The following is a 19,575-nucleotide window of genomic DNA, read 5'->3' as shown; positions in this document are numbered from 1 at the left end:
ATTTTTAAAAATAATTTCCTTTTTGCTCGGTAAAAATAAAACAGTATTTTGTACTCGATTCAAACGAAGATATACAAACCCTATTGGGTTTATTTACCACACAATTTTTTCTGGTCAAGGTTTTCAGGGGCAAAACTCATGAATTTTTATAGATTTATTATACCCCAAAGCTGCTAAAAATCCGGATCCAAAAACACTCCATCTCAAACCTGTCGAAGTCATGTAGAAGTCAATGGCAGATGTCCCTGAAGTTGTTTCTTGACATCGTGATCTTCACTGGATAATTTGATAATTTAAATTGAGATATTCGTCCGATAATCTGAAAAAGTTGAGTTTTCACAGCGAAAATACGATGAAGTCGAGTTTTCGGAGTGTCAATCATACGATACAAATTGACGCTCAATTTTGTCTCAACGTTTTGTAGCTCAGATTTGTTTTATTGATAAATTAGTTCAATTTGTGGAAGGGAGTTTGGTCGACTTTGCTTTCCTAAAAAACTGAATTCAAGTTTTAATCAACCCCTAAGAGTTTGTGAGTTTAGTTGTGGTTTTCAAAAACATCTAAAACCACTAAAATGTGGCCTTTGATAAATATGCCTCCATGTATATTATTAGGCTAGAATTATTGCAACTGTTTCCCTGTACTGGGGGATGTGTGGGATTTGGTAACTTTAGGTTTAAGCAGTTCAGGCTGTTCCTTTAAAGAGCAGAATAACAAACAAACTAAACTGATGGTGAAGCAAATAGAAAAAGAAAACAGAAGAGCAGAATAAATTTGAAGAAAAAATTTACTTTTGTTGTGAAAATTGAACAAAATATATAAAATAAATAAACCACAATCTGAAGACAAGTTCCAGCATGTTTTTTGGCTCACAATCATAAAGTAACACAAACCTGTCAATATCACATCCAATAAATTGTTTCTTTGTTTCCTGTGGAGCAACACACAAAGGCTGTCCCAGCATGCCCCACTGCTGTTATCTATCAACACCCAATCAACACCGAGCAACATAAGGGAAGGTGTCCCATGGTTCCATGTGGCAATGAGAGCCATGTGCTTAAACATCAGTTTCTAACATTAGAACTGGCCACGAATACTAAAGGATATAGAAAGCAAAGTAAAATATCTCCAAACATGTAATGCATGATTCAAAACACTGTGTTATCTACATTTTCCACCATTAAATGGCTGCCCTGCTCTCTTTTATCATTAAGGTTTTAATTGAAAGTGAACTCTTCCTTATAATGTATAAGAGATGTCACAACTGTAGTAACATATTCTTCAACTGAAAAAGTGCTTCCATCAAAACACATTTCCTCTGAGATCTTAAAAGGACCTTATGAAGGATCATCTGTATCACTAATTCATTCAAATAATGGAGCCCATAGAGAAGTATTCCCTATACCACCCTATAATATGGCTATGATGTTTAGTTGTAAGTAATGTTCTAAATTATAGAAAAAGTCACAGTTGACCATGCTCAAAGACTAGGCCAATTGAACATGTTCAAAGACCAGGCCAGTTGACCATGTTCAAGGACCAGGCTAGTTGACTATGTTCAAAGACCAGGCCCGTTGACTATTTTCAAATGACCAGACCAAAGACCAGGCCAGTTGACTATGTTCAAAGATCAGGCCAAAGACCAGTCCAGTTGATCATGTTCAAAAACCAGGCCAAAGACCAGGTCAGTTGACGATGTTCAAAGACCAGGCCAGTTGACCATGTTCAAAGACCAGGCCAGTTGACTATGTTCAAAGATCAGGCCAGTTGACTATGTTCAAAGACCAGGCCAGTTGACCATGTTCAAAGACCAGGCCAGTTGACCATGTTCAAAGACCAGGCCAGTTGACCATGTTCAAAGACCAGGCCAAAGACCAGTCCAGTTGACAATGTTCAAAGAGCTGGTCAGCTGACCGTGTTCAAAGACCAGGCCAAAGACCAGGCCAGTTTACCATGTTCAAAGACCATATTTTCTTTTAGTAGGTTTATAATTTCTTATGATGAACAAGTCATGACAAGCCATGGATTTGTGGCAAATTCTGCATTTCGCCATATGCAATTTGTTTTGAGAAACTGCGGCAAAAATTCACAGTGACAAAAAGTCACCAAGACAAAAATGTCGCAGAGACAAAAAAGTCGCCATAAGAAAAAATGGCCATTAACGTTAATGCATTTGGACAAAAAAGTCACAGAGGCAAAAAAAAGTTTTCACAAGAAAAAACACAAAATGGCTTTAATGCATCTGAAATGAGAAAAACTGTCACATGCATAAAAATTGTCACGCAAAAAAAATTTGTTGTTTTTATGGACAAAACCTTCTCTGAGGCCACACGGTGTATATGATAGGAATATATGACCAGTTCAGCTGTTGACCTACAACTCTCAAAATCAGCAGGGCTACAGGTTGAGCATCACTGACCCTCAGCTACTGTGTACAGGTATGGAATCTGTGATCCAGGATTCTTGGAACCTGGGGTTTTAAAAGAAGACCTAACTCCCTTCCACGACTTTTTTCTTGAAAAAAAAGTGACAAAACTGCGCAACAAAATCAAGCATCGATTTGTATAGTATGATTGACACTCTGAAAACACGACTTTATTGTATTTTCAATGCGAAAACTCAACTTTTTCATATTATCGTGTTACCAATCTTATTATCCCACAGTACAGGTCTTTTCAATGGGAAACAAACAATTGCAATAACTCTATCCCAACAATATACATGGAGGCTATATTTAAAACGTTGCATTTTAGTGGTTTTAGATGTTTTTGACACCACAACTAAACTCACAAACTCTTAGGGACTGATTTACTAAAACTCTAATTAATCTCAGTTTTTTATAAAAACAAAGTTGACCAGACTCCCCTCCATGAATTTATCAATAATTACAAATAATAATATATGAAAAAATCGGAGCGATAAAACGTTGCAACAAAACCAGCGTCAATTCGTATAGTACTATTGACAATCCTTTATCAATACATTTTTTCAAGAAAATATTGGAGCGACAAAACGTTGCAACAAAACTGAGCGTCAATTCGTATAGCACGTTTGACACTCCGAAAACGTGGCTTTACAGTGTTTTCAATGCGAAAACTCAACTTTTTTCGTAATCGTAATCTCCATACTTTAAGGGGCCTCAAATTAATCTCAGTTTTTTATTATAAAAGAAGACCTAACTCCCTTCCACGACTTTTTTCTTGAAAAAAACGGAGTGACAAAACTGCGCAACAAAATCAAGCATCGATTCGTATAGTATGATTGACACTCCGAAAACACGACTTTATTGTATTTTCAATGCGAAAACTCAACTTTTTCATATTATCGGGTTACCAATCTTATTATCCCACAGTACAGGTCGTTTCAATGGGAAACAAACAATTGCAATAACTCTATCCCATCAATATACATGTAGGCTTATTTATCAAACGTTGCATTTTAGTAGTTTTAGATGTTTCTGAAACAACAACTAAACTCACAAACTCTTAGGGACTGATTTACTAAAACTCTAATTAATCTCAGTATTTTATAAAAACAAAGTTGACCAAACTCCCCTCCATGAATTAACTCATTTATCAATAATTTTTTCAAAAAACTCGGAGCGACAAAAGTCGCAACAATAACCGAGCGTCAATTTGTATTGTATGATTGACGCTCCGAAAACTGGACTTTATTGTAATTTTACTGCGAAAATTCGATTTTCGGAATAACGGATCCCATATCTGTAGTTAAGCAACAGCTGAAATCCCTCAGTCTGGGGTGAATATAGACTGAAACCGGACGCACCATATTTTATGGTAATCTGGCACATTTATTGTAACATCTGGATACGAGGAGCGTCTTGTTATGTTTGTTGCGCTGCAGGTAGATTGCGTTACAGTAAGCGATCATTTTTCCACGGTAAAAAAAAAACGACAGCTTTGATACAATCCTCTTTGTGAAACATATCTAGTGTTAATATGCAGCAATAAAAGCTATTGATTAGGCAAGAGGAAATATTATTGCACCTGGTATTTTTGATGAGAGGGATAGCAGCCAATAAGACAGGCACATGTATTGAGTACAATGGTTGCACATGTGGGAGAGGCATGTGCTTCGGTTTACCCATCTGGATTTGCTTTGTGGCAGCCTTGTTCTGCCGGATCAGAGAAACTGCTGATAAGGACTAACATCTTGGATCCGATCGGATTGTAGAAAAGCAAGTACGACGTGATGATGATTCGGACAAATTGTAGAGAGAAAAGGTATCTGCATGAGGTCTGCCTCCCAAAGCTGCCAAGATCCACCAAGATTGTTTGCTGTATTGTGTCTTCCTCCATGGGAACATATAGGGGCATATTTATCAAGGGTCGAGTTTTGAATTGAAAAAAATTAGAAATTCGATTTCAAATAGACCAACCGAAGTGACCGTATTCTAATCGTAGGATCGAAGGAATAGCCAATTCGATCGAATTCGATTCTAAGTTCTCCCCGAAAAAACTTCTCAAAGTCCACCAATTGACTCCATATTGGTTCTAGGAGGTCCCCTATAGGCTAAAACAGCACTTCGGCAGGTTTTAGATGGCGAACAGTCAAGGTCGAAGTTTTAAAGAGACATTACATGATAGATTTCGATGTTCGAATTTTGAAGTTTTTTTCAAATTCGAATCGAAGTTGGACTATTCCCTAGTCGAAATACACAAAAAATAGCTTGAAATTTGAAGTTTTTAACTTTGAAAATTCACTTCGACCCTTGATAAATCTGCCCCATAGTGGTTTTGTTACTTATTTACCTGTAAGTCGTAGAGACCTGCCCTGATTTCACTGGCTGGGCCAAGAGCAACCAATCAGCAACCCAAATTTTACCCACTACCTGACCTCCAAACCCCAACAAATTTACCCTCAACCTGATCAGCTACCTTCTGCTGAAACATGGAATTAACATCATCATTAAAATCCTAGGGTCAAGAGCATCACGGCTGCTTTAAGGTACCAGTAGATCCAGGGCAAAGATCTCATTGGTGGCCCCCAGCAGCCTCCATAAGGAATTTGTGGTGGTACTACTCTCAAGCAGGCAATAAAGAAATGGTCTGTGCTTCCCAAAATAGACATCCAGGTGGACCACATTGGACAAAAAACTAACCAACTAATGATGTGCGGGTCAGGCTTTTCCCGACCCGCAAATTAATTGAGTTTTCGGCAGGAAAAAAGTAGAATCGTTTGAATTATTTGAGTTTTCAGGCCTCTAAAAAAAAACCCCGAACATCATGGAGGCTATTAACATCTTCAAATGGTTCAAGGGACCTCTGCCATTGACTCCTACATGACCTCAAAAGGTTTTAGATGGTGTGTTTTCAGATTCAAGCTATTTCCAGGGTACAATAAATCTCAAAAAATTTTAGGTTTTTTTTAATCCTAGTTTTGAATAACAAATCTACTTGAAAACTCAAATTTTCATGGAAAACACAACTCGAACTTTAATAAATAACCCCTCAGAGGTTTTCTTATTTTTTTTTCCTAGTAATTGTCCAAAAAGTTTTAATTTTTGTTGTTTTTATATTTTTTAATGTATTATTCAGCTTTTTTTTTTGTTCATACTTTTATACTCGGATCTTTTCATAAATTACATTTGTGGTTTTCGAGAAACCAAGTTTATTCTTGATTTCAAAAACCTTGAAAACCAATAAAATGAGATTGTTGATGAAAGGGCCTCTTAGTAAATCTGTCACTACTTTTGGTGTATTCACTAGAATGTAAGCTCGTTTGGCCTAGGACTTTACTTTTAGTTAGTTAGTGGAGGCATTTTTCAAGCTGGAGCTGCAGTGTGTTTCTTTTTACCATTTTTGATCGCTATTATTTATCAAGGATCAGCAGCAAATTATATTTTTGGAGAGAGAGTATCCGTTGTTTCTTTTTTGTCAGATTCTGAAAATCTTTTCTTCAATATTTTCAGTTCCAAAATTATGCTAAGCCCGAGTGTCCTCTTGTGTTTTATACCTTATTTCTAGTGTTGGGTGAAATTGGGGTGTTTTGCTTCGCCCAAAAATTCACGACATCTCGTTTTTGATGCTGGCGTCCGTTTTTTTGGACACCTGAGCAAATTCGCCGGATTTGCAAATTTTCACAGCGGTTTCGCGGCGAATTCGCGCCTGCTGAATAAATTCGCCCATCACTACTTATTTCTCATCTAAACACAATGAATGTAATTTGGGAGCCGGACTCCTCTGTTTCCAGCCCGGCACCTGTACATTGTCACGTGGAGCTACCCTTATTTATTTAAAGAAGAAGCGCTAATAATGAACTATAAGTCCCCCATTTATGCAGAGAAAATATTTGTTTTAGGAGCTCACATCAAGAGCTAAATGAATTTACATGTAGAGTCGCCATAAACAGCACTTGAACCTTTGTTATTCCTATTTATCAAAGGTTTATTTGGCTTTTAGCAAATTATTGAACTTGACAAAAGTTCAAAAAATATACTGAGGGGCCGATTAATGAAAGTCTATAGAACGTGAGTTTCTCTAAATCGTACTTTGGGGTTTTCAAATTTTTTTGACCGTTATTTTCATTTGTAATTTTTTTTTTCAGATTTAATAACTTTCATGGCATTCGTGATTTTAGAGCTACATGGGGTTTATGTAATAAAAGGCACTAAGTTTGCCCGGGTGCAGTAACCCATAGCAGCCAATCAGCAGGAAGCATCGAAAAGCCGTCAAGGTCATGTAGATATCAATGGGAGTTGTATTCTCAAAATCCAAGCAATTTTTTAATTTACATTTTCATGATGAATTTGAAATTTGGCAGACCCATTTAAAATGAAGGGAAGAATGTCATTTCACTGTCTTCATATATTATATATCCCACTGGGGTTGTTACCTTTTCCTGGACTCTCAAAACTTAAAAATCTTAAAAAACAGGGAGACCTGGGGTGAGGGTCAAAAGCACTTTCCCTAGAACTAGAATTTCCACCACTTGGTTGTTTACCAGTGCAAAGTGCTAATTATGACACCAGTGAGGATCTGGAATTGGAGAATGGCAAGTTCTCATTTCCAAAACGATAGGACAGAAAACAATTTCTATATTTAGAATCTCTTTTTTTGTAAACCATAAATAATCTGTGGCCCCGGTTGCTACTCCTTCAATTACAAAACAGTCGGAGGGGGTTTTCTTTCACATTACACGGGGGTTCCCCTTGAGTGTTCCAAAAGGTTGAAGATGATCTGAACACTTTTAGTTCACGGCTCTGAAATTACAGCTGAAGTTGTATCCTAAAATTTACAGCTCCATCAATTAAAAGTTGGCTTTATTATTCATTTCCTTCATTCATAAAACCCATTAATTATGCGCTACCCTAGTTATTATTAAGGCATTTCATGAACTAGACAATTTTGGTTTAAGATTTTTTTTAGTTGTGATCGACAGGGTGGAGCTGGGCTGGGGGACACTGGGAAAAAATGTGGTGGGCCCCAATGGCGCTGGTTTGTATGTCAGATGTAAAAATAAAATATATATGGCTTTTTAACCGGAATTTTTCTTCTATGGAGGTCCAGAGTGCAGTGTGCACTGCTGTACAGATTGGCCGAAATGGCCCAGACTCATTTCCCAATGGCCTGTGCTGCTCCCTGACCTCTCCCTGGAGGGGTGTAACGCAGGGCCCATGGGGGTGGTGGAGGGGGTCCAGGAGGGTGTGTGTGGGCCCCGATGTGACAGCCCCAGTGGGCCAGGACCCCTCCAGTCTGATGCTGATGATTGACCCTATTTGTTTACTACAGGTATGGGACCTGTTATCCAGAATGCTCGGGACCTTTTCTTTCCGTAATTTGGATCTTCATACCTTAAGTCTACTAGAAATTCATTTAAACATTAAATGAACCCAATAGGCTGGGTTTGTTCCAATAAGGATTAATTATATCTTAGTTGGGATCAAGTACAAGCGACTGTTTTATTATTACACAGAAAAAGGAAATCAAAGGATTATTTGGATAAAATGAAGTCTATGGGAGACAGTCATTCCATAATTTGGAGCTTTCTGGATATCGGGTTTCTGGATAAGGGATCCTATACCTGTACTTTGAAAACTTCCCTGGTTTCTATTAGTGTTAGACTCGATAAAGCTTTTAATAGTTCTGGCAAAGGAGTTGGAGTGTTGGTGCAACAAAATCTAATAAGTAATCTAATAAAACATCAAAAATAAAGAATAAACAAAATAATAAAGAATGTAATGAAAAGTAAAAAATCAAAAATAAAGAATGAGGATTTCGTATTTTGCCCGGCTTAAATATAGAGTGGCGTATCTAAAGATCATGATCTACATGTGTTTAGTGCACATATTTAATATCAACGGGACACCATGTAGATAGTTTCTATCTTACTAAACACATAAAACCCATGTAACTGTCACATGCGCTTACACCCCCCTCTCCGAAACAGTTATGTTCTCCAAAATTCTGTTGTGCGCTGGTCAATTTGCCTTGATATGTAACAGACGGTGATCCAGAGGAATTCATCAAACTCACTCTTCACTGTCATATATTTGGTGCTTCAGAGAATAGAGCCGTTAATAGGGCTTAGAGGTCTGTTCTTTGAAATAGTGTTACAGAACATTGCAATGAAAGACATGCTGGGAGTACAGAGTGTTTGAAAGACCAGCTGTTGTTTCGGTGATTTACCCATAGAAAACATGAGAGCCACTCAGCAGTGTCCAATGGAAAAAGTCCCATGAGTTGCTGCAACTGTATCATTAGCATTGGGTCTCTATGTTGTTTAGGGTTGGTCTCCATGACTTCCTTTGCAAAAGATCATCTTGGAAAATGTCAACAGTAATAAGTCATTCAAATAAGGTAAATAATGGACTTAAAACCAACTTGTGGGCGTCCAGTGAAGTGCTTTGTGGGATTAGCCAGCCATTCATCCTATGGGGACTCTAATCTTCCTGTATCTTTTCTGACTTCAGTCCCACTCAACTCGTTATACTCAAGATGGACCTTCATATTAATTGAAAGATGTGTGTCAGAGTGGTGTAATATACCTTGTCTGAGTACTGACACTCAATTTTTTTTTATTGAAAAGTAAAGCAAATAAGGATTGACAGGATACTAATTACCCCTCCCATTTCAATTAGGTCTCCTCACTGGTGTGTAGCAGTGGAGTTAATGGTGACACTACCACTTCTAGCTGGAGTCCCGGTCCTATCAATCTAAGGCACCTACAATAGGAAAATTACACTCTGACTGGCCCTTATTTTCTGGGCCCAAGGCCAGGGTCGTACTGGGGGGCCCGAGGCCCACAGGGACTACTGTCCGGGGCCCCCTCTGACCCCCGCCCCCCTATTGTGAGGCGCCATTCAGCATGCCCGCTTGGAAGGCGACCGCTTGGCGCGCTTGCGTGAATGGCGATGCACGCATGCGCAGATGGTGCTGCGCGGCACCTAAAGAAAACTTTTTTGTTAGTACAATCTGATCGGCAGAGCGGTCTGGCCCGGCGAGGGCCCATTAAGGGTCAGGGCCCACCGGGTTTTTTCACGGTATTCCGCCGGGCTAGTCCAACACTGCCCAAGCCCCAGGATCTGTCCCCTAAAATTTCCTTCTACCTGAGAGGGATTCTTTCACCTCATCCCCAACTCTCTATAATGAAGAAGTGACTGGCCTTGTCTGTCTTGTAGGGTTACCTTGAGCATGTCCATATATATATCACCCATGGAGTTACACCATGCTCTCCAATAACATGTTAACACTCTTTAAAGGGATACTGCCATGGGAAAAAATGTTTTTCACAAAATACATCAGTTAATAGTGCTGCTCCAGTAGAATTCTGCAGTGCAATTAATTTCGCAAAAGAGCAAACAGATTTTTTTATATTTAATTTTGAAATCTGACATGGGGCTAGAGATTTTGTCAATTTCCCAGCTGCCCGAAGTCATGTGACTTTTGCTCTGATAAACTTCAATCACTCTTTACTGCTGTACTGCAAGTTGGAGTAATATCACCCCCCTCCCTTTCCCTCCCAGCAGCCTAACAACAGAACAATGGGAAGGAAACCAGATAGCAGCTCCCTAACACAAGATAACAGCTGCCTGGTAGATCTAAGAACAACACTCAATAGTAAAATCCAGGTCCCACTGAGACACATTCAGTTACATTGAGTAGGAGAAACAACAGCCTGCCAGAAAGCAGTTCCATCCTAAAGTGCTGGCTCTTTCTGAAATCACATGACCAGGCAAAATGAGCTGAGATGCACCTACACACCAATATTACAACTAAATACACTTGCTGGTTCAGGAATGAAAGTTTATATTGTAGAGTGAATTATTTGCAGTGTAAACTGTGTCATTTAGAAATAAAAATTACATCATAAAAATCATGACAGAATCCCTTTAAATTCCATGGGGCTAAATTCTTATGCAAACAATGAAATAGGGATTCTTTTTTACATGTCCCTCTTAAATCTGTAGTGGACTTGGTGAAAAATGTTTGAAAACATATTTGTGCCTAAGGCTGAGATGTGTAAATTCTGGTGTCCAAGAGATTATTGTTGAAACTTCCACCATAACTGGAATTTTCCATATCAAAAAAATAAATGTGACTTTGTATATTACCTTGACTCTGACCCAACATACCTGAAATGTCAAAGAACGGACAAATTGACCTTGTAAACAGATCCTATTTTGTGGGTTATTTTGATGGGAAACTGTACATTACTACCATCAGAATAAAAATGATTTACTCTTAAAAATTCTGAAAATAATACATCTGTCATGGGGAGGCCCTTTTCTCAACATTCTCATTTTAGCAGTTATTGAAGCTACAAATAGACTCATTTTCCCTAAAACCACGAATGTCATGTCATTTATGAAAAGATCCAAATATAAAATGGATAAACAAAAAAAAAACCACTGAACAACATGCTAAAAAAATCTGAAATCTCTAAAACTCTAAAATAATAACAAATATAATCCAAAAACGGCTAATGGGCCTATTTACTAACATTCAGATTTCCTTTTATTTCCACAAATTATTCTCTATGATAACATTTTGCTAACAATCAAAATTTTCAACGAATCTCTTACTATTTGTGGTTTATTAGGTCTAAAAAACACAAAACCTCTAATACAAAACTCCTCCAAGTAAAATCAGTTGAGGCCCATAGAAGTCAATGGGAGCTGCACTGATCTATTTCAGGTTGTTCAGCACTTTTTTCCATTTAAACTTTTTAAATTCAGATCTTTTAATAACTTTTGTGGTATTCTTGGTTTTAGAGAAATGGAGTTTAATTGAGGTTTCAAAAAGCTGTAATACCACTAAGATTCAGCCTTTAATAAATGGACCTCCCAGAATCAGAATGGATAAAAAAAGTCCAATATGATCAGTGCCGCTCCCATTGACTTCTATAGGACCTCCACTATTTTCACTTGCTGAATTTTTGTATTAGAGTTTTTAATGGTTTTTGCACTTAATAAATTTCGATGTTTTAGGGGGTTATTTACTAAAACTCGAATTAATATCAGTTTTTTATAAAAACAGAGTCGAGCAAACTCCCTTCCATAAATTTAAGGAGCGGAAAAAAACATTGCGACAAAACCAACATCAATTTGTATCGTACGATTGACTCTCCAAAAACTCGACCTTATAGAATTGTCGCTGTGAAAACTCGTCTTTTCAGATTATCGGACGAAACCCTGACTTTGTTGGATTATCCAGCGCGCATCACAATGTCAAGAAACAATTTTTGGGAATCTGCCATTGACTTCTACATGACGTCGACAGGTTTGAGATGAGGTTATTAGTGGGTTTGAGGGATAATAAATATCTAAAAATTCAAGTTTGGTTTTCCATGAAAAATTTGAGTTTTCCCCTTTAAAACCTCGACCAGATAGATTCAAAGTTTAATAAATTGGCCCCATGGCATCTGAAATGGCATATATATATATATATATATATATATATATATATATATATAGAAACACACACACATATATATATACAATATATATTTGAAAGATGACTTTAGTTTCCTGGCCGCTGACTATAGCAAGAACATTTACACATTTCATTCACAGTCTGAGTAATCCTCCTGCTCATCATAAGGGGAAGAGTCAGCACAAGGCGAAGGTTTCGTTTACTTTCTCCCATTATAAGTTTACTCAGGGCCAATAAATTAGCAGCAGTGGGTGGTCTCGGATACACTATCTGGGGCCAGGGAATATTCACTTTAGCCAAAGTCAGGATCCAACTGTAAAACATGACAAATGTTTTTTAACTGATCTGGACTGTTACTGACTCCTCGAGCCAAAATTCAACCATATACCTAATGGGATCCGAATGAACCTGTAACTGGGATACTAGTTCTTCATCCAGCAAAGCTTGTTTTAAGATGCGGCACCCGTTTATCCACTTGTGTTTTTATATTGTTTTGAATATAATATAACAATATGTTTATTCATCTTTAATACTGTCAGTTCTGAATATTTTATAATTTGTACCTTAATGTCACTTCTCTCTTTCCTTTATCTTTCTGTTTTTCTATTTGTTTTGTAATGGAAAATTATGCAAAATAAAATCTTATAAAAACAAAAGAAACGGGCCAAAACCCCCCAGAATATCAAGAATAATGCCATGATGCCATCACAGTAAAGGTCTGCAAGGTCAACAAACTAGTGGATCTCTCCCTGATATGCCACTTTGAGGTGGGTGATATCGGGCTTATCCGACCGTGGGCCCTGGGGCGCAATGATCGGATCACAAAGCAGAGAATTGAGGCAGTCGGACCCAGGACCCCATCAACAAACCAATGGAACAGCCCATCGGTAGGCCCCATACACTGCCCAATAAACTGCCAATTTATGGTGGCAATACACAGGCAGATTAAAGCTGCCGATACTGGTCCTTTAGACCAATTTGGCAGTTTATCTGGCCGTATATGGGTTGTTCTGACGGGACTCCCCGATCGATATCAGGCCAAAAATCGTCCAGATATCAATCGGCAGGTTTGATTTTTCTTGGCAGTTGACATCTAGTTGGTGATGTCGTTGTCCCGTTGGCGCCCATTTCCTTCATTGTAATTTACCTGATATCGCCCTGCCTTTGGTGGGCCTATCAGGTTAAGATCTGTTCGTTTGGTGATCTTGCCAAACGAGCTGATTTTACCATGTATGGTCACCTTTAGTCTGTCGGCAGCTTATATCGGCCCATGTATGGGATGAAACATGGATGAAGAATATTTGTCAAGCCACTTTCTTCTTCTAAAGTAACTTTTAATATTGTAGCATCACAATTTGGGCTGGACTGCTTAAATTATATCATTCAGGCAACATTGTGACCTAAATAAAAATGATTTCAAATTTATTTGCCCCCTACATAAAAGAAAGCTTGGGGTCTGTCTTTGGGGCAAATTCACTAACATTCGTAGTTTCGCCAGGCGCAACTTCGCCACGCTTCGCCGCACTTCGCCAGGCGTAGTTTCGCCAGCGTTCCGCAAATTCACTAAAATCCGAAGTTGCGCACAGGGGTAGCGTAAGGTTGCGAAGTTGCGCTAGCGTTGATTCGCTTAGTGAAGCGAAGTTACACTAGCAAAGGCTAATTTGCATACGGCGCCAAATTCAAATTTCAATGGAGGAATACGTATCAGCACTACAAATGGCTAGTAAAGCTTCAAAACATCAAATAAAAATGTTATTTTGCCCTACACATGTGCCCACTGTCTAGGTAAGTTGCCATGAGTCAGGAAATGTAGGGGGGAAGGAGGGGAGCCCCAAAAAATTTTTCGATCTTTTTCAGCCTATCACCCATAATGTAGAAAACACGCCAGCGTTTTTTGGGACTTAGAAAAAAATTTGACTTTTTTTGAGGCAATCACTATCTACTCTATTGCGCTTCGCCTGGTCTGAGGTGGCGAAGGAAGTCTAGCGTAAAAGGTAGGGTTCAGTACACTGCGCGCGTTAGTGAATTTGCGTAGTTACGTCGCTAGCGAAACTTCGCCAGGCATAAGGGTGCGAAGTAACACTAGCGAAACTACGCCAGCATTCGTTAGTGAATTTGCGCAGTAACGAAAATGCCAAACGCTAGCGAATTAACGCTAGCGTTCAGCGCTTCGGCGCTTAGTGAATTTGCCCCTTTGTTTTTTGGGTAAATATTGTAGGAAGTATCTTCCTGGAACCAATAAAATCCTTTTGTCACTATGGTTAAAAAACAATTTTGGGGTACAGGTATGGGACCTGTTATGTAGAATGCTCTGGACCTGGGGTATTCTGGATAATGAATCTTTCTGTAATTTGGATCTTCATGGCAGAAAGAAGATGGTTCCGTATACAGGTAAATTTAAAACTCCAAAGTTTTATTCGTCCATAAGTAAAACAGGCACAGAAAGTAGATTGATGCGTTTCGCGTATGGATCTTCATACCTTAAGTTTACTAGAAAATCATGTAAACATCAAATAAATGCAAAAAGCTGATTTTGCTTCCAATAAAGATTACTTATATCTTAGTTGGGATCAAGTACAAGCTACTGTTTTATTGTTACACAGAAAAAGGAAATAATTTTTTAAAAATTTGGATTATTTGATTATAATGGAATCTATGTGAGATGGCCTTTCCGTAATTCGGAGCTTTCTGGATAATGGGTTTCCGGATAACAGATACCATACCTGTATATTAATTTACACCTGCAGGCTGGAATGCTGGATATGTTCTAAAAAGGTAAGAAAAAATATTTTATGAGACATTATGCTCCTTACACGATACGGTCTTTTACGAATGAAGGTAATAACTAGTTTTTGGTTTTTTCTCTTTCTCCCCCATCACATTGATTTAACTTCTGACCCCGTCCCACTGTAATCGAAGAACTCGCACCCCGCGAGAGAATTAGCGTCGGATCACAAGTGATTCAAACGCCCGTATCAGTTAACGGTTAAAAAATAATGCACCGACTGTCACTTTGGAAATAAAACTGAGTTATTGTTTCTGGTTTCAAAAGGACGGCAACAAGTATGGCAAAAGCTATATGTGATCTTTGTCTTTTCTCCCTTTAGACACCTGCGCTCATCTAGAGTTTCACTGAGTCCTGAAAATCAAATGCATAGCTTCAGTCCCTAATCCGAGCGGCTCCAGAGACCACTGTTACTTGAGAACTTCAACTGATGATTCTGGGCGTCCAAGGGGCAGTGTAATCTTTTTTAATTCAAATCAACTGAGTCCCATGTGGCGCTAGGATGATACTCTATATGCTGCAATCAGACTGACCTAGACTTCTCGAGCTCTAAATGATTAATGAAACTGCCTTCTCGTTTGTTTCTATGGTGATGTGAAACTTGACACGACTCAGGAATCTGCCATTCACCCTGAATGAATTTAGAAGGAAACTGCTAGGAAGTAAAACAGCCATTGGTATTATTATTTTGCAGAACGGGTAAACAATTTTGGGGCAGAAATGAAAAGAGAGAGTGCGTTAGTATTATTACTGCTCAGATATTTCCCTTCCTGACGCTGTATCAGTTCATCGCTCTTGGATTTTATTTGTTGACGTTGAATCGTCATGAATTGATTTTGAAAAGGTTGTTTTGTTGGGGTTCCATTGCTGTGAATTAGACAATAGGTGCTGTTCCATTCCAGACGTGACTTAAGGTGGCCATACACGATAAGATCCTCTCGTTTGACAAGGTTGCCAAACGAGCGGATCTTAAGCCAATATGCCCACCAAAGGCACAGGCATATCAGATTACAACGAAAGAGATGGGCTCCCACGTGTCTCCCCGTCAGGCCAAAAATCGGCCAGATATCTATAGGGCAGGTCTAATTTTTTAGGCAATCGAGGACCGCATCGGCTAGTTGATGCAGTCCTCAATCAGCAAAAAAATAAAACCTCCCCAATTGATATCTGGACAATTTTTGGCCTGATGGGGAGACCCGTCGGAATGCTGCTGAATCAGTCTAAAGGGCCGATATTTCGCCAGCTTTAATCTGCCCGTGTATGGCCACCCTTACTCATTGTAGCATGGATTTCTCTCATTCTATAGACTTTGATAAACCTTAAAGGGATACTGTCATGGGAAAAATAAAATTCTAAAAGCATCAGTTAATAATGCTGCTCCAGCAGACTTCTGCACTGAAATCCATTTCTCTTTTTTTATATTTAATTTTGAAATCTGACATGGGGCTAGACATATTATCAGTTTTCCAGCTGCCCCCAGTCATGTGACTTGTGCTCTGATAAACTTCAATCACTCTTTACTGCTGTACTGCAAGTTGGAGTGATATCACCCCCTCCCTTTCCCCCCCAGCAGCCTAACAACAGAACAATGGGAAGGTAACCAGATAGCAGCTCCCTAACACAAGATAACAGCTGCCTGGTAGATCTAAGAACAGCACTCAATAGTAAAATCCAGGTCCCACTGAGACACATTCAGTTACATTGAGAAGAAGAAACAACAGCCTGCCAGAAAGCAGTTCTAAAGTGCAGGCTCTTTCTGAAATCACATGACCAGGCAAAATGACCTGAGATGCACCTACACACCAATATTACAACTAAATACACTTGCTGGTTCGGAAATGAAATTTTATATTGTAGAGTGAATTATTTGCAGTGTAAACAGTGTCATTTAGAAATAAAAACTACATCATATAAATCATGACAGAATCCCTTTAAAGAAAAATTTGTGAAATCTGGAAAAATTTGCGAAAAGCATTGGTCAATGGGCGTCAACATTTTTTTTTACACGCAACAATTTTTTATGCGAGCAACATTTTTTCTCACTGTAAATGCATTAAAGTCAATGGGTGTTTTTTTTCCTATAGTGACTTCAATAACATAAGTCATTGCTGGAAAATCTGTAGGTCATTAGGACAGTACAATGGTGGTAAGGATAACTGTCAATCCCTTCTAAATACATTTGTAGATTTTAGTAGATTGCTCATTTATTCTAAAGATGTTTAGTCATACCCTACTGAATCTAAGGCCAATAATAGAACTTTGCACTTGCAGACCTGGCGTCTGACTTTTCGTCCTCACATTCTGTACGTAGGCTCTACATTCTTGTAGCTAACAAAACAAAATGAGGAAATTGAACCATTTCTACACCCACTTATTATAAAGAAAACATATATTTAATTCATAATACTTCTCAATTAGAGGGGGATTAACACCCAGCTGCCACAACACTCAATCTGAAAATAGTCAACGAGAAGAATTGAGGCTAAAACAAATTATGACCAGTCACAAGGTGGTGTGATTGAGTCCTACATGCTGGAAGACACTGGTTTCACTCCTTATTTTATAAAAGAGCATCCTCATGTAATGCTTTAAGTACAAATGGAGGCTTCCTTAAATTTATATTTATCTGAAATTCAAAAAAATCAACAGGGGTACCTGGGGTTGCCACCTTAGATAAACTCCTGGCAGGGGGTGGGATGGATGATGTCATTAGCGAGGAGTATGATGTCAGGGGCAGGGTGGGTGATGCTGGGGGGCAGGTGACAATCTGGGGCAGGTCTGGTGTATCAGGGGGAAGCCATGCCATTAACTTCAATGTCCTAATTTGGAAATTCAGAAAGGCAGTTTTCACCTGGACAGCCCTTCCAAAAACCAGGCTGTCCTGGCGAAAACTGGACAAGTGGAAAACCTAGTGGTACCCCTGTTCTCCATGGTCCCTGAGCTCCTCATGTTTTTACGTTATTGGACCCTTCCTCTAATGAAGCATCTAGTGATGTGAAATGCAGTAGGAGGGAGGACCTCAGGGACCATGAAGCACTAAGGTACCCCTGTCCCTTTGGTATAATTGATTTTTTGGAATTTTGGATAAATCTACAACTGTTTTGGGCATCAAACAGACATTTCATGAGTGCCACTGCCAACTACTACTTGTATTACTAAATTGTTCTAAATACTATAAGTTGTGTATTCATAAGTACTTACTATAATTGATTGTTGTGAAAATGTAGCACCCATTCATAATTAAAGACGCCCACCAGTTACTGTAGATCGTTGTGGAAGTAAGTTGAGTAAATAAACAGTTCCCACTCTGTTCAATGTCTTCGTTACTTCCTACATTTTAGTGGATTAAGGGGGCAAAACTTAAACGTTTAAGGTCTCAAATAAAACATCATAGTCAATGGTAAAACTTCTCCAGCCCTATACAAAGGTAAACAAAAACACAGTAATGTTGTTTAATTTCGTTTATATAACTATAGGGGGGTTGTGGATGCACACCTGAGGCCAATTTCAAAAAGTTTAAAGCCCTGTCTAAGTAATTCAAGTAAATATGCAAGTGCATGTAATTTTGAAACAGGGTTTTTTTGTCACAAAGTTATGATCATAATATTGATAAGCCACCATACCACGTATAATTTCGTTTATATAATTGGACGCCCCATATTCTTATAGTATTTATTCACCAATAGGGATTCAATAGGTTAATTGTATTTAAACAAAAATAAACACTATAGACTTTGTTTTATGTGCAATTTTTTTCACCTGATACAGGATTTTGCAGGAAAATTCATGAATGTTTGCCATGCGTTTTTTTGACTCTTCCAGACTTGATTTATATGGTATGGTACCTATGAATTGGAGGAAATCTGTTGGAATTTACATATATATATAAAGGGATTACCATCTCAGCCTGGCAATTATAGGCCAGTAAGTTTGACATTCATGATAGGCAAATGATTTGAAGGTTTGTTAAGGGATCGCATACAGTACATAAATGAATGGCATTATGAGCAGCAATCAGCATGGTTTATGAAGGATAGGTCACGTCATGCAAATCTGATTGCTTTTTATTATGAGATAAATAAGATGCTGGACAGTGGGGGGGAGCAGTAGATGGGATCTATTTGGATTTTGACAAAGTGATTGATACAATGCCATACAAACGACTGCTTTCTAAACTAATGTCTTTTGGACTTAATGAAGTCATTTGAACATGGATAGGAAATTGGTTACAGGATCAGGTACAGAAGGTGGCTAATGGTACATTCTCTACTTAGAGTAAGGTTCATAGTGGGATCCTTCAGGGCTCTGTTTTGGGTCCACTTTTATTTAATTTGTTAATTAATGACTTAGGAGAGGGTATTGTAAGTAATGTATCAGTGTTTGCAGATGACACAAAACTATCCAGCCCAATTAATTCCATCCAGGATGTGGCACTTGCAACAGGATCTTGACAAACTGGCAATCTGGGCAGCTAAGTGGTAGATGAAATGTAAAGTTATGCAACTGGGATATAAAAATATGCAAGCTATTTGCTCTATACACTTAATAGGACGGAGTTAGACAATTACATGATGGAGAAGGACCTTGTAGATGACAACCATGACTGTAGCAAGCAATGCCAGTCAGCAGCATCAAGGGCAAATAAGGTCTTGAGTTGTATTAAATGGGGCAGAGAGTCACGGGAGGAGGGGGTCCCACTGTATAGAGCACTGGTAAGGCCCCATCTAGAATATGCCGTACAGTTTTGGTCTCCATCACTCAAACAGGACATTATTGTATTAGAGAGGGTACAGTAAAGGGCAACTAAGCTGGTAAAGGGAAAATCTTAGCTATGAGGAAAGACTGGCCAAATTGAGAATGTTCACGCTTGAGAAGAGGCGCTTAAGGGGTGATATG

This window comes from Xenopus laevis, chromosome 5L (assembly GCF_017654675.1).
Source record: "Xenopus laevis strain J_2021 chromosome 5L, Xenopus_laevis_v10.1, whole genome shotgun sequence".
NCBI lineage: Eukaryota > Metazoa > Chordata > Amphibia > Anura > Pipidae > Xenopus > Xenopus laevis.
This window is presented reverse-complemented; position numbering follows the sequence as displayed.